This window comes from Bubalus bubalis, chromosome 6 (genome assembly GCF_019923935.1).
Source record: "Bubalus bubalis isolate 160015118507 breed Murrah chromosome 6, NDDB_SH_1, whole genome shotgun sequence".
NCBI lineage: Eukaryota > Metazoa > Chordata > Mammalia > Artiodactyla > Bovidae > Bubalus > Bubalus bubalis.
This window is the reverse complement of record NC_059162.1, coordinates 48,475,392-48,489,494: the sequence shown is the minus strand read 5'-3', so window position 1 is coordinate 48,489,494 and position 14,103 is coordinate 48,475,392. Positions and strand designations below refer to the sequence as shown.

Below are 14,103 nucleotides of genomic sequence, written 5' to 3'. Positions count from 1 at the left end.
CTACTGTTTACTGGCAAACTTCTCAGCTAGCTCCCCCTAGAATTCCAAATCCTATTTCCCTGCCCTGACAGCAGAGGGACTCCGCATGGAGGTGGTGTTTTTCTTGGATTCCAGAGGAGGCGGCTTCCAAAGCACTGGCCTTTTCCACAAACGCCCCCTACCCAGTTTGGAACGCACCTGCAGCCCCAAACGGAAACGGCGAGGAACGCGACGTGGCAGGAAAATCAGCAATTGCCCTTTCACCTCCTTTCTGATCGTCAAACCATGGGCTTCATTCACGCAGAATCTGGACAACTAAAGCAGAACATAAATTTATAATCTGAAAACAATGTTGGTTAAGTGGCGAGCCCAGGTACTGACCGCTGCGAGAACGGACTCAGACCGTAGCCCCACTTGCTAGTTCTGTTACTTGCTTCGGAAAGACGCGGAACCGAACACTGTTCCAAGCGAGGTGTGCTCTTGCAGAATCCCATCGCAGCCCGCCTCGCGTGCTCCCGTTTTTGAGCTCTTTCCGGGACCCAAGTTCCATCACCCAAAGGTCGGCCCCACCGCCCGCCTCGGGGCCCCGCCCACTTTGGCCGGGGGTCGGAGCCGCGGGGAGCCGTAGCCGTAGCCCGAGCGCCGCGGCCCCTTTAAGGAGACGCTCTGCGGTAACTCGAGCCCGCAGTCCGGGCGGCCGCGGCGGCAGCAGTAGCCTCCGCTGCTGTTCCAGCGGCCCGGAGCCCAAGGCTCCCTTGGCTCCCGCCGAGCATCTCGCGGGACGGCTCTGGCCGGCGCCAGCCCTCGGGCCGGGCCGGATGACCAGGCTCCTGTAACCACCCGCCGCCCACTCCCGGCCCGGCTCACTGCCGCCAGCGAGCGAGTCGCCCCGGGACCCGGCACAGGTGACGCGGTTTGGAGAGGGTTCGGAAGGAGGGCGGGCTCGCTTTGCCCAGCGGCTCTCCGCGTCGCAGAGCGCAGCCCGCGGGAGGGGCTCCGCGGCTTCCCGCCCCCGGCCTAGTGAGGCCGAGGGCTCAGGCGCCCGGAGGCTGGGTGGGAGTCCCCCGCGCGGGAGGCGGCCGGGGGTTCCAGGGAGGGCTCCAGCAGGTGTGTGCGACCGGCGCAGCATCATCCCGGCGCGGCGGGCCGCTCTAGGCACAGATGGTGTCCCCGGGCCCGCGGCCCCCGCGTCGCCCGGACTCCCCGCGTTCCAGTCGCGTTTCCCGGGCGGTGTGATTTGGGCTGCTTGGGGCTGCCTGGCGGTGCCTTGGGGTCTCAGCTCAAAGGAGCAGGTGTTTGGGCATCCATGGAAAGCTTTCTTGTTAGAGGCCAGTACACGAGATCAGGTGCATCAAGTAGGTAAGTCTACCCGGTCTCTCACCTCCCCGCTACTAAATAAAACAAGAAGCTTTCATTTACCCTTGCAGTTCTCAAGTGGGTCCCATTTTTAGCCAGCGAGTGCTGAAGAGTCTAGTGGGAGAGGGACTGGGGTCAAAGTCAGAGGGAGAAATTGATTTCTATTTCCAGCTCTACCATTATATCCCGGAGCAAGTTTATTAAACTAAGTGCCTCCGTTTACCCAGCCATGAAATGGGACCCGTAATGCTAGCATTTTCCTATGGCCCTTCGTGAAGGCACTTTAAGTTGTCTATGTTCATGAAAGGGTCGCTGTTGATGGCCAGTGTTTTCTTAGTTGTACACATCTAAGTGTGAATGTGGTACACATTTTTATACGAAATTATAAAATTATCCTTAAAGAGTGATCTTTGATAATGTTTAAATGAATCTGATTCCAATTTGGGGACAAGTTGGAAGAGTCTGTGAGGATGTTATGAGTCGGGGTGTGAAGTAGGGGGAAAAAAAACCCCTGTCACTTTAATAAAATCTTCACCCAGTCATAAATGGAGCTTAGAAAAATGGATCTTAGATTGTGTGTTTTAAGTGAGATACTGCTGTGTGAGCCCAGCAGGGTATAGTTTGGAATGCAGCCTCATCTTTATGTAGCCAGTTAAGATAATATATTACAGAATCCCAGTCCCTTTTTAACTGAGCTGTGTGAAGTAGAGAATTTTCTCCTTGTTTATCTGTCCTTAAATTGGTGAAACTGTATTAGAAAAGCAGACTCTTGCAACACTAGAAAATTTGAAAGATTCCTTTGAGGAAGCATGGATTTTAGTTTACTTGCATCCTCCCTCCTGTGCTATAAGGTGATCCTGATGTTAGTATATTTTGAGCCTGCTTTATTTCTCCTTACCCCTGCAACTCCTTTTTGCCACATTACCTCCCTCCAGAGTTTGAATCCTTATTGTGTGATCTTGCACACCTAAGGGCAGATGCCGCAAACCAAGCTGCTCGGTCAGTAGTGATTTTTTACATTGTTTAACTTTCTGTTCTTGTTCCTTTCACCCTTTGCCTTCTTTATCTTGCTGGAAAGAAAAAGGACTCTTCGCAACTCAAGCTGTATGCTTAGCGGTCCCTAGGAATGGCAGGGATCAAGGGGCTGAAACTTTATAGTAAGTTCCTAAAAAGCAAGTCTTCCCCGTAGACCCTAGAATGTGGATTCAAGAGTTTGGCCTGTCTTTTCTTTGATTTTCTAAAATCTCCATCCGAGAGAGATTCATTTGATGAGCAAGATAAACAGAGGCCTCGGGCAGGGAGCCATCAGAAATCTAATTCAGGACTAGATTGATGCAGAGCTTCTTCAGCTAGGAGTAGGGGAGGAGGAAGGGACGACTTGGGAGGGGCTGGAGGGCCCACCCTCCCCAAAACCAGGTGACCAGAGAGATGGTAAGGGAGCTCTGGATTCCTGACTGAGAAATGGGAAAAGGGCCGGGTCACGGAGAGGGGGTTGTGAGGCAACAAGGAGAATTCTGGAATGTGCCCTAGATGTGACTTACCCTTTCTCCCTTTCACTTTGCGAGTGTTTCTTGCCCTTCCAAGCCTAGCACAGCTGTCCTGCAGTTCTCAGACCTGTTCACCCCCTCCCTTGGTGCTCAAACTGACGTCCCACATGTATGATCCTCCCTCAAAGCTGGCCTTCCATGTGGGAAAGGAAACCGAGCAGTTTGCGTCACAAGAAACCTTCAGACCTCAGTGTCTCTGTGCACCCTTCTTCTCAAATGAATGTCCCACATCCTACAGATGAAGGACTCATCTGGCTTTGTTATCTCTTGGAAGGCTAAAAAGTGGGATACCTAGTTTGATTGAGAAAAGTAAACTGGATGATCTACAGGAGGATTACAGAGAATGAGTTTTTCTGTCGAGGAAGATAATGCGTGAATTGTCTCTGTGAGAACTGTGGGCACTTGGACAAGGGAGGGCAGGCCCAGGGTGGCGTTGTGCTGGACAGCTTGTGCCCTCGCCCTTGAGAGAGGAAAGGAGGCCCACGCTCCCACGGTCACCTGGTGATGCTTTCTCTCCTTCCATTTGCTTTGTGAGAGGAAGAAGATAGCAACATGGAGGTGGGCTAGCCATCTGTTCTCAAGGATGGGAGACAGACTTTAATTCAACAGGAGTGAGCTGTAGTCACCTGGCATTGGTATCAGGTGCTGTATGTGTTACACCAGGGAACATATTACATCAGGAAGGTGAGGTTACTTTTGTAAGAAAATCTAAGGTTATTTCAAGAGTGACTTTGGTGATGTTTTTTTCCTCATTGGAGATGAAAGGTAGCATACAAAGAAATGGAGTCCTGCTGCTCTGGGTTTGTTATTCATAGTGAAACAGTTGGAGATATTGCTAGCAGATCCCAGACCTGAAAAGAGGCCTAGAATACCAAAGGTGTGTGTGAGCATTGGTCTGATCAAGGAGAAGGCAGTCCCTGGCTGGATGAGAAGGAGCTTGTGAGTCACTGTAAAAGGCCAAGGTTTGTGCAAACAGCCGATGAAGAAGACAGCTGGCCGTCTGTTCAGAGCTTGGGGCCGGCATGGAGAAAGCAGTTGCAGCGGGCCCAGCAGCAAGGGGGGTGAGGTCTGACTAGATGGACAAAGGCTTGTTTCAGGCATTTTTGGATTACAACACAGTACAAAATGAGCAGTACAAGTTTCACATTGACTTAGGACATGAGTAAGTATATGTGTATGTGAAACAGGTTTCATGAAGCAATATGTACCCTTACTGAGTATTGCTTCAATTTTCGTTTCTATTTCTACTCTATTTCTGTTTCTATTCTGTGTTCTGAAAAACTCATCAACTTTTAATGGATCACAGTCCACTATTTGGAAACCATTTGTCTAATGGATGGAAGAACAGGACTTCCCAGGTGCCACTGGTGGTAAAGAATCTGCCTGCCAGTGCAGGAGATGCAAGAGACACAGGTTTGATCCTTGGGCTGGGAAGATCCCATGGAGTAGGAAATGGCAACCCTCTCCAGTATTCTTGCCTGGAAAATTCCATGGAGTCAGTCAGGCACAACTGAGCAACTGAGCACACGTTTCTGTTTCTATTCTGTGTTCTGAAAAACTCATTAACAATTAATGGATCACAGTCCACTATTTGGAAACCATTTGTCTAATGGATGGAAAAGCAGGTTGCAGTGGAGTGGGCAGGGCATTGGGCTTGGAGATACTGGAGAGGGTAGGGATGTATAGACGTGGTTGGGAGATCTCTGGACCAGGAGGATACAGGGGGAGTATGGGAGCTCATCTCTATCTGATAGACACCAGACTCATGTTAATGGAGGGCAGCTGGATGGGAAGGTGCAAAAGTAGAACTTCATACCAGTTCTGTCTGCTTCAAAGCAAAACAACTGGTTCTAAGGGAAAAGGAAGTGTGGAAGGAGTAAACTTAGATTTGAAAGTAGTGTCTTTAGATCAGTATGTTTCTCTCCTTAGGTTAAATAAGAAGGCAAATGGACTCAGAACAAGTTGGCTGATGGACTAGGTCACTTTCATCAGCTGGATAGGGAGCAAAGGGCCTCGCAGTGTGTAGTGGGTGGGTGGTTAGGCAGCTTTGGGAAGTTCTTACAGAAGCAGTGGATGGATGTGTTGTTTCAAAACCCCATTTGCTGATCAAACTCCTTAGGAAGTGGCTGCTTGCCTCACAGCAAGTTGGAGAGGTATTCTCATTGCATTTTATAAAAGGGTTAGATTATAAGACTTCCTTTGACATCTATTTCAAGATCTACAATCAAACTGGGATCATTTTCACAGTCTTTGGGATTGCCAAAAAAGCTTTTGGTGAAATAGGTGAGCCAGCACCTTGGAGCTATTTCCACTAGCTCTGCCCTGGTGTTTAATCAAGGGCAGAGGTGATCTGCATGCCTTGGATTTCCTTTTTATAATAATTAACATCTGACTCCAACACCTAACACCCTCACCAGTGGACAAATACAAAGCCAGGAGGAAGACGTACACAGGTATCAGAGATCAGCCGAGTCACTTGCTTACTGCTTGCTTTTATCATCTACACTTTGACCTAGTTGAATCCTTGCTTTGATCCATCTCTGCCTTGTTTGATTTTCTTACCTTGTTGTTTAGTTGCTAAGTCATATTTGATTTTTTTGCGACCCCATGGACTGTAGCCCACCAGGCTCCTCTGTCTGTGGGATTTCCCAGGCAAGAATACTGGTGTAGAGTGGGTTGCCATTTCCTTCTCCAGGGGATTCTTCCTGACCCAAGGATCAAACCCATTGATCTCCTGCATTGGCCAGCGGATTCTCTACCACTGAACCACCAGGGACGACCCTTTCCTCCCTTACTTGATGTTTTCAGTGTCTGACTTCAGCTCTTCTCAGCTTTCTGCTATCTGTCTAATGCTTTCAACCTTGGTTTCTCTGACATCATCTGTGAGGTACAGACATATAGTCTCTACCTGACTGTTCCCATGGAGCCCAGGCTTGGAGTTCACATTGGATCCAGGCCTGGGCTATGTTAGTGTTCACTGTGTCCTGCCATGGTCACTTTAGAAGTAACTGGTACATTGGTAGATTTATGCTTATGGGACTTTGATTTAACTTTAAAATTTGGGGGACATAGAGAAACTATCTTCGTCAAGTTAATTTATTTAAAAGCCTTTCTCCAAATAGGCTTTAGAAAAACCTTTAAAAAGTACAGTTTGAAGGTATAGAAAACCTCTTGTTTGGCAGGTATTTATTTACTGGAAGAGGAGGAAGAAGGAATTTTCATTTGATAAAAAATTTAGAACAAATTAAAAACCCCTCTTTACAAAGTGTTTCATTTTTAGGGACATATTTCCCCATACTCATGTTACTCAGTTAACATGTTTTTCCCTAATACATGTGAAAATATTGAACCAATTATTAATTTAAATGCTCTATAATTTGTTACATGCTATTTTGTTGTTGTTGTTTAGTGGCCAAGTCATGTCTGACTCTTTTTCGACCCCATGGACTGTAGCCCACCAGGTTCCTCTGTCCATGGGATTTACCAGGGAAGAATACTGGAGTGGATTGTCACTTCCTTCTCTAGGGGATCTTCCCGACACAGGGATCGAACCCACTGTCTCCTGCATTGGCAGTTGGATTCTTTACCACTGAGCCACTAGGGAACCCCACATACTGTTTAAAGGACTTATAAATTCTACAGCTATGTTCTGATGGAGAAAGATTCCTTGCCTTTTTGTATTTTGACAACCTGTATGGGTGTTACTGAACAGATCAATTTCTTATATACTTTGTGCAGAAATCCAGGGCAAGATAAAGTCTACAGGGAGGAAGGCCCCGTTGCAGGAAGGGGAGGCCTGGCTGCTTGCAGCAAAGGGAGCATTTTGGGAGTATCCCAGTTTGGTATCTCGCAACAAACTCTTAAGACATTAGGCATTTTGAGAATTTGAGAGTGCATTGTAACCTCAAGTCTCTAAATGTTTTATTCAGTGTTTTTAATTTTTAAATCACAAGAGAGATACTTGCACATTATTAAAAAATTACAATCAGTGTTCCAGAGAATGAAAGTTCATTTCTTCCCCCCGCCCCCAGCTCTTACCCCACCGCCTTTTCGCCTCCAGCCTCAGCCAGTTATCAGTTTGCAGGGTGTAGCTCTTCAGGCCTTCTTTCGGTACAAATACCAGAATGTGCCCAGCTATGTATTTTATGAAAATGTATCATTTTGCAGCAGCTTACCATTCTTTTACACTTTGTAGTATGTGACGGACCTTCTTTTTTACCCTCCTGTTCATTTCAGTGTCTGTATAACTTGGGATAGTGTCTTGTGCGTGTGTACTTAACCATGTCCCTATCATTGGACCTTGAGGTTACTTCTGATAACTAATGCTGAAGTAAACTGTTATACGTGTATCCCTTCACACTCATGTGAATTTGTTCTGAGGATAAAGGATAAAATCATAAGTATACTGCTTGTTTCATAATTCAGGTAGCATAATGCTATCAAAATGTACATATTCTGCCATTTAATTCCCCAAATATTTATTTAACAGTAAAAGCACGACACTGGACACCATAGGGATTTTAAAGTGGGGCAACGCTCAGCACTTGCTTACAAGAGCTTGCTCTCTCTACAGTAGGGGGATTAGGTCTACACACTGATTATTATGTCTTTAATTATATCCCACCCTGTTCCAAAAATGATTAGGGAAGGCTTACAAAGATGCACACAATACGACAAGATAAAGTAAACTTAGGATAAGTAAGAAAAATAAGTGAAAGGAAAATAAGATGGAGGTATGAGTGAGGCTGTCAAGTGTACTTTGAAGTGCTGTTCTATTCTTCCTGAAAGTTCTGGCCATCAGATTTCCAGCAACCAAAGAGAAGAGGCCAACAATCCAGAATAAGCTCTAAGGTGTCCAGAAGAGAAACCAGATTGGAGAAGCCCATCTATTCCTGATTCGAGGAGGTGAAAGAAATTTCTCCTTTGGATTTGCATTAAGAAAATGCTGCATTTGCAGCGGCCAGCCTACTCAACCGCATTCCTGGTATCTTACAATAAAACCTAGCGCCCTTGCTTTATGATGTATTTCATATCATGTTCCTCCGTTCTGGCCAGGGGTGTTATGCTTTAGCGCTGCCAGTGAAAGGTCATTAGGGTGAGGTGTAAGTTCATGGGTTTAATCCAGAAATAGCTTTAAGAGGATACATGTCCAAAGAAAACAGCCATCCGATATTGTTCTTGGACAGGTTTTTTTTTTTTCCCTGCAAAGTAGTAGAGGATATATAATCTTAGTGGAAGTTCTAAATTTAGTGGAATTTTAATAGAACTCACTTACCCAAGAATACTAGGCTTGCAAGTTACAAAGCAAGAAGTGAGATGTTTTCGATGACATGAATGTATTTGAACCATGACAGATTGAGGAAGAAGTTTTTCTTTAAAACAAAAAAGAGCAAAACTCTGCACTTGGTCCATGCAGGAAGGATGGTGATTTGCTCACTGATAAGCACCACAAATTAGAAAGGGCAGAGCTACAGTTCCAAGAAGCCTTGAGAGCATCACCAAGCTTAACATTGTTAATAGGTTGTAGAATGAATGTTTCTGGCAGTAGAGAACTACAAGCTGGGGTTGCTTGATCCTATTTTGTAAAGCTGGGGAAAGTTCAACTTTCCTGAACCACCTGGATCTGAGCTTCCATAACCTCATTCACTTAAGCCTGGTCTCATGAACATTGACCCAGAACAGTTCTTTGTTACCAAGTCTATGGGCCAAGCTTAGGTATTTTATAGGACTTACTTCTGTATTTAAACATGAGGTTTGTAATAAATGTTAAACTTGAATTCACCTGAAGCCACATCAGATTTGTTTTGCATATCATCAACTCTCTGATCTGTGAAATGGTTCAAAGAAACACATCAATGCATTTAGATTTTTTGACTACCTGAGAGTGTCAGATCAGATACTGAGTCAGATAAGTACCATGTTTATTGGAAAAAAGTGCAGTTGGGAGCAATTTGAGGCAATGGCAGTGTTATGGCAGGAGGTAAGAAGAGAAACCACTGTCAAAGTACCGTGGGTAGGGATTAAGTGGCTCTTAGGTAACAGGACAAAGGTCCACTTAGAGAATTTAGTAATTCCTTGGCTGTTTTCTCATTGAAGCCACCAAATTCCCTAATCAGGTCATAGGTGTAGACAAACCTCAGAGTCTTTCCCTAGGTTAAGGGAAGGGGGAAATGATCACATTGCTTAAGATACAGAATATCCTGTCCCTGTGTGACTTGGTGCCATCAGAGAGATAGATGTAACCATTTCCAGTTAGGAAAGAGTGGTAGTAATAAATGATATCCTTTATTGAGAGGTGTTTTGATCTATTGCTAAATAGCAAGCCACTCCCAAACCTAAGACAGTTTCTTTCTTCTGATTCTGGTTGGTGGTTGAGCAGTTACTCTGTTGGTTATAGGTTCATTAGTGTGTCTGCATTCAGCTGAAGGGTCAGTTGGGCTGGAAGGTCCAGGATGGACCTACCAGCATGGCTGGTAGTTGGTATTGCATATTGGCTGTCAGCTGGGCAGCCTCAGTTCTCCACGTGACCTCTAATCCTCCAACAGGCCAGACAGGTTTCTTTACACAGCAGTCTCTGGGCAACTCTCCAGGACAGTGAAAGGCAGATGCTACAAGGTCTTTGGAGGCCTCCCTAGACTCTGGAACCCTCTCCTCTACTGTATCTGTCATCAGGTGCCAAGGCCAACTCACATTCACAGGGGACAGAGACAAGGACAATATACCTGTGAATGATGGGATGGTAATGCCACATTACAAAGGAATTTATGATCATTAAATGACTTGCTGCAAGTGGCTGCATGTGCCAAGCATGGAGGGAGGTATGTTTAACTCGTTTCATTTATGCCACATAACTGTCTTGCACCTTTGGTACTCTTATCTCCATTTTGTAGATCTTGCAGGTCATAGTCTTCTTGCCCAAGACCACTTGATGAATATCAGGATTAGGATTTGATTCTAGCTCTCTTTCTTTCAGTTCAGTTCAGTCACTCAGTCGTGTCTGACTCTTTGTGACCCCATGGACTGCACCATGCCGGGCTTCCTTGTCCATCACCAACTCCAGGAGCTTGCCCAAACTCATATCCATCTAGTCGGTTATGCCATCCAACCATCTCATCTTCTGTCATCCCCTTCTATTCCTGCCTTCAATCTTTCCCAGCATCAGGATCTTTTCAAATGAGTCAGTTCTTTGCATCAGGTGGCCAAAGTATTGGAGTTTCAGCTTCAGCATCAGTTCTTCCAATGAATACTCAGGACTGATTTTCTTTAGGATTGACTTGTTGGATCTCCTTGCTGTCCAGGGGACTATCAAGAGTCTTCTCCAACACCACAGTTCAAAAGCATCAATTCTTTGGTGCTCAGCCTTCGTTGTGGTCCAAATCTCACATCCATACACGATTACTGGAAAAACCATAGCCTTGACTAGATGGACCTTTGTTGGCAAAGTAATGTCTCTGCTTTTTAATATGCTGTCTAGGTTGCTCATAGCTTTCCTTCCAAGGAGCAAGCATCTTTTAATTTTGTGGCTTCAGTCAACATCTGCAGTGATTTTGGAGCCCAAGAAAATAAAGTCTGTCACTGTTTCCGTTGTCTCCCCATCTATTTGCCATAAAGTGATGGGACCGGATGCCATAATCTTAGTTTTCTGAATGTTGAGTTTTAAGCCAATTTTTTCAGTCTCCTCTTTCCCTTTCATCAAGAGGCTCTTCAGTTCCTCTTCACTGTCTGCCAGAAGGGTGGCATCATCTGCGTATCTGAGGTTATTGATATTTCTCCCAGCAGTCTTGTACTTCATCCAACCCAGCATTTTGCATGATATAATCTGCACAGAAGTTAAATAAGCAAGGTGACAATATATAGCCTTGATGTATTCCTTTCCCAATTTGGAACCAGTCTGTTGTTGCATGTCCAGTTCTCACTGTTGCTTCTTAACCTGTATACAGATTTCTAGGAGGCAGGTGAGGTGATCCGGTATTCCCATCTCTTTAATTTGGCTCGAGAACTCAACAGGTGGGAGAAATTTGCCCAGTTGTTCTTCAACATCTCAAACCCATTTAATACAATCTCCTTTTTTCCTGTGGAGAGCAGGCAAGAGAAAAATAGAAGACAAACAGGCAGGCAGGCAAAGCCCTGCCACAGTCCCTTTCTTGCATCCTGAGCCCTTCCTCGGGGGTAATCAGGTGGATAATTTGGAGGTGAGAAGGCCCTCCCTGTCTCCTTAGATTCTGAAGTTCTAGGTTGCTTGGCAGGTGTCCCAGTGATTTCTTTTCTTTCTTTCTTTCTTTCTTTTTTTTTTTTTTTAAAAGAACAAAACACAGTTGGAAAACTTGCTCTGTCCAGCTTTTCCTGGATTTCCTAGTGTTGGCAGGAAGCCAGTAGTTGTCCCAAGCCAAGAGGCTCCTGCTGTGATCCCTCCAGGAAAGAAAGAGTGGAAATCTGAAAATGAGCACATCAGAAGCTGGGAGAGATGGGTTGCAGAACCGCCTCCTCTCCCAGAGTCCCCCAGGTTATGTGGTCCCACCTGGTCACTGCTTCAGCTACAGAGCCTCTCATTCACACAGACCCCATCTAAGGCTCAGGGAGTGCATTGTGTTTGAAATGTTGAGTTCCTTAAAGAGGGGTCCTCAAATTCCAACCCCTTACTTTTTGCTTGTGTCAGATACTATATTAGTGTGATCTTCTAATTGTTTCTGTCTTCTGGCTTAAGGCATTCTGGTGTATCCAAAATCTAGTGGCTGTGGTTGGAACTTATAAGTTTAAAAGGCAGACTTCTTTATGAAAGTTTTTGAGTGGAGTAAAATGCTAGGAAGCAACATTTATCAAATAATTGTGCCATCTATGCTCTGAGCCTTAAGACCCTGGAAAATATACTCTTGAATTGCCCAAGGAAAGTATTCTTCAGTGGGTTGGGAGCTGGAAAAGAAGGCCTTTTTTGTATTACAGCCTCACTTCTTGTTAGGCATTATAAAAACAAATCCCAAGCCAGAAGTCAATGTAAAATGAAATAAAAATGTTTGAATAAGAACAACAGAAAAGTTGTCATGACATAGATTACCCTGAATGTTTTGCCTGGCAGTGGGTGACTCTTATAGCCAGTTTTGGGGAACAATTTAACCTTCTTCTGGCCCTAACACTCTGTGATTGTAATTATTACATAGAATCTTGGGGGTAATAAAGGTCAGTTAGAAATGTATGGACATGTAGCCTTACATATTTCATTCTTTGTTTTCATTAAACAATCTATATTCAAAAAACAAAAACCTGTTTCAGGGAATTAACCATAGCCAAGCTCTGTAACAGCAGAATAAAACAGTTTCTCTTTAACTTGAATTCTATGTTCTAGGAAGAGAAAGAGTTGAAAGTATAGGAAAAATGAAAAGGATACCCTTATTCAAAGTTTAGGGTCTTAACTGACAGGGAAGAACTATGGAGCTATCTTTTCTATAGTAATGAGCAATTCCTTCTTAAATCTTAAGTAACGTCATATCCTCGAAAAGGAGTGTAACTTATAGGGTTCTTTAGCCTTTTCTGGTTTAGTCTTCATTTCTTTTCACTTGCTTCAGTTTAAAAAGGGATACCATGAATATTGGAGGATTTATAGAAATTAGGTTGACATTTATGCTGCTGGAGTTTTAGACTTTTCCAGTGCTAATGGTTCTTAAACTTGATGCTCAGAAGAAAAAAAAAAAAAAGAGGTGGATTCTCCTACCTTTTTTTCCATATAGCTCTTAATGTAGAATTAGCAATAATAACAAAACAATAACAAAAGCAGTGACTGCAGTTAGCCAAAAGCTATGTACACATTTGATTAGATGCTCAAATTTTTACATGAATGAAAAGTCAAAAGTGGGTAGTGGGTAGTAGATAACTTATTCTTTACCAAGTGGCTTTAATATCTCTGGTTAACTATTGACATTTCGTGAGCACTGAGAAAGATGATTGCAATGTTCCAGCCATATGAAAATGCAAATCAAACCAGAATGGGTGGGGAGCAGGTGTTTCTTTGGTAGGATTTTTATTTGTTTGGTCTGGTGAATATCTCATTTTTTATCGTCATGTGTTCATTTACAGATGACTTACAGTTTGTTAATAGAGACTTTTAAAACACTTTTACATGTTAGGGCTGCTGCTGCTGCTTCTAAGTCGCTTCAGTCGTGTCCGACTCTGTGTGACCCCATGGACTGCAGCCTACCAGGCTCCTCCATCCATGGGATTTTCAAGGCAAGAGTACTGGAGTGGCTTGCCATTGCCTTCTCCGATGTTAGGGCTACTGATAGATAAATTGATAAATAAGTACTTCTGTAATTGGAAAGAATATGAAAACACAGTGCAGATTACAGTTAAATATACTCTTGAAAACTTGAGAACACATGTCACACCTTGGTTGGAATAGACACCAAATATCATACTGTTGTGCTCTGAATGTTTGTGACTCCCCCACCAAAATTCTTGTGTTGAAATCCTAACCATCAAAGTGGTGGTAATAGTAGGTGGAGTCTTTAGGGGTAATTAGGTCATGAGGGTTGATCCCTCATGAATAGGATTAGTACTCTTTTAAAAGAGATACCACAGAGCTTCCTCGCCCCTTCCATCATGTGAACTCTGTGACCTAGAAGAGGGCCCTTCTCCAATCATGCTGGTACCCTGATATCACACTTCTCACCCCCAGAACTGTGGGCAATAAACATATGGTATTTTAAAGTCTCTCAGTCTGTAGTGTTTTGTGATAGCAGCACAAATAGACTAAGGCACATGCTCAATATTAGTTCGTTTTGTAGTGTTGGCACTCTTATTTTGGATGTTTGGAGGTGAGGATCCTTTTGCAGTCAGTATGTGTTCATGCTATAACGCTGCTGCTGCAGCTGCTGCTGCTAAGTCGCTTCAGTCGTGTCCGACTCTGTGCGACCCCAGAGACAGCAGCCCACCAGGCTCCCCCGTCCCTGGGATTCTCCAGGCAAGAACACTGGAGTGGGTTGCCATTTCCTTCTCCAATGCATGAAAGTGAAAAGTGAAAGGGAAGTTGCTCAGTTGTGTCTGACTCTTAGCGACCCCATGGACTGCAGCCTACCAGGCTCCTCCGCCCATCGGATTTTCCAGGCAAGAGGACTGGAGTGGGTTGCCATTGCCTTCTCCGCTATAACACTAAGGTTGTCAATTTAGAAAATTCTTATTTCCAGTGTTCTGATTGTACTGGCAAAATGAGGGACCTGTAACTTTGCATTTT

At 44.5% G+C, this 14,103-nt stretch overlaps 1 protein-coding gene across 5 annotated transcripts in view; it reads left to right on the top strand.

Annotated features, from left to right (window-relative positions):
* Positions 1-329: 329 nt before the first annotated feature.
* The window catches only part of TLCD4 (TLC domain containing 4), a 69,677-nt gene continuing 55,903 nt past the window's right edge, over positions 330-14,103 (top strand). The window contains exon 1 of one of the 5 annotated variants that reach the window (XM_006075770.3): positions 330-352. The gene's annotated coding sequence lies outside the window, so the exon portion shown is untranslated. Of the gene's footprint in view, positions 353-515; positions 539-585; positions 885-952; positions 1,339-2,407; positions 2,493-14,103 lie in introns of those variants that run through there. The other 4 variants (XM_006075769.3, XM_006075766.3, XM_006075767.3 and 1 more) reach the window with 4 other exon arrangements.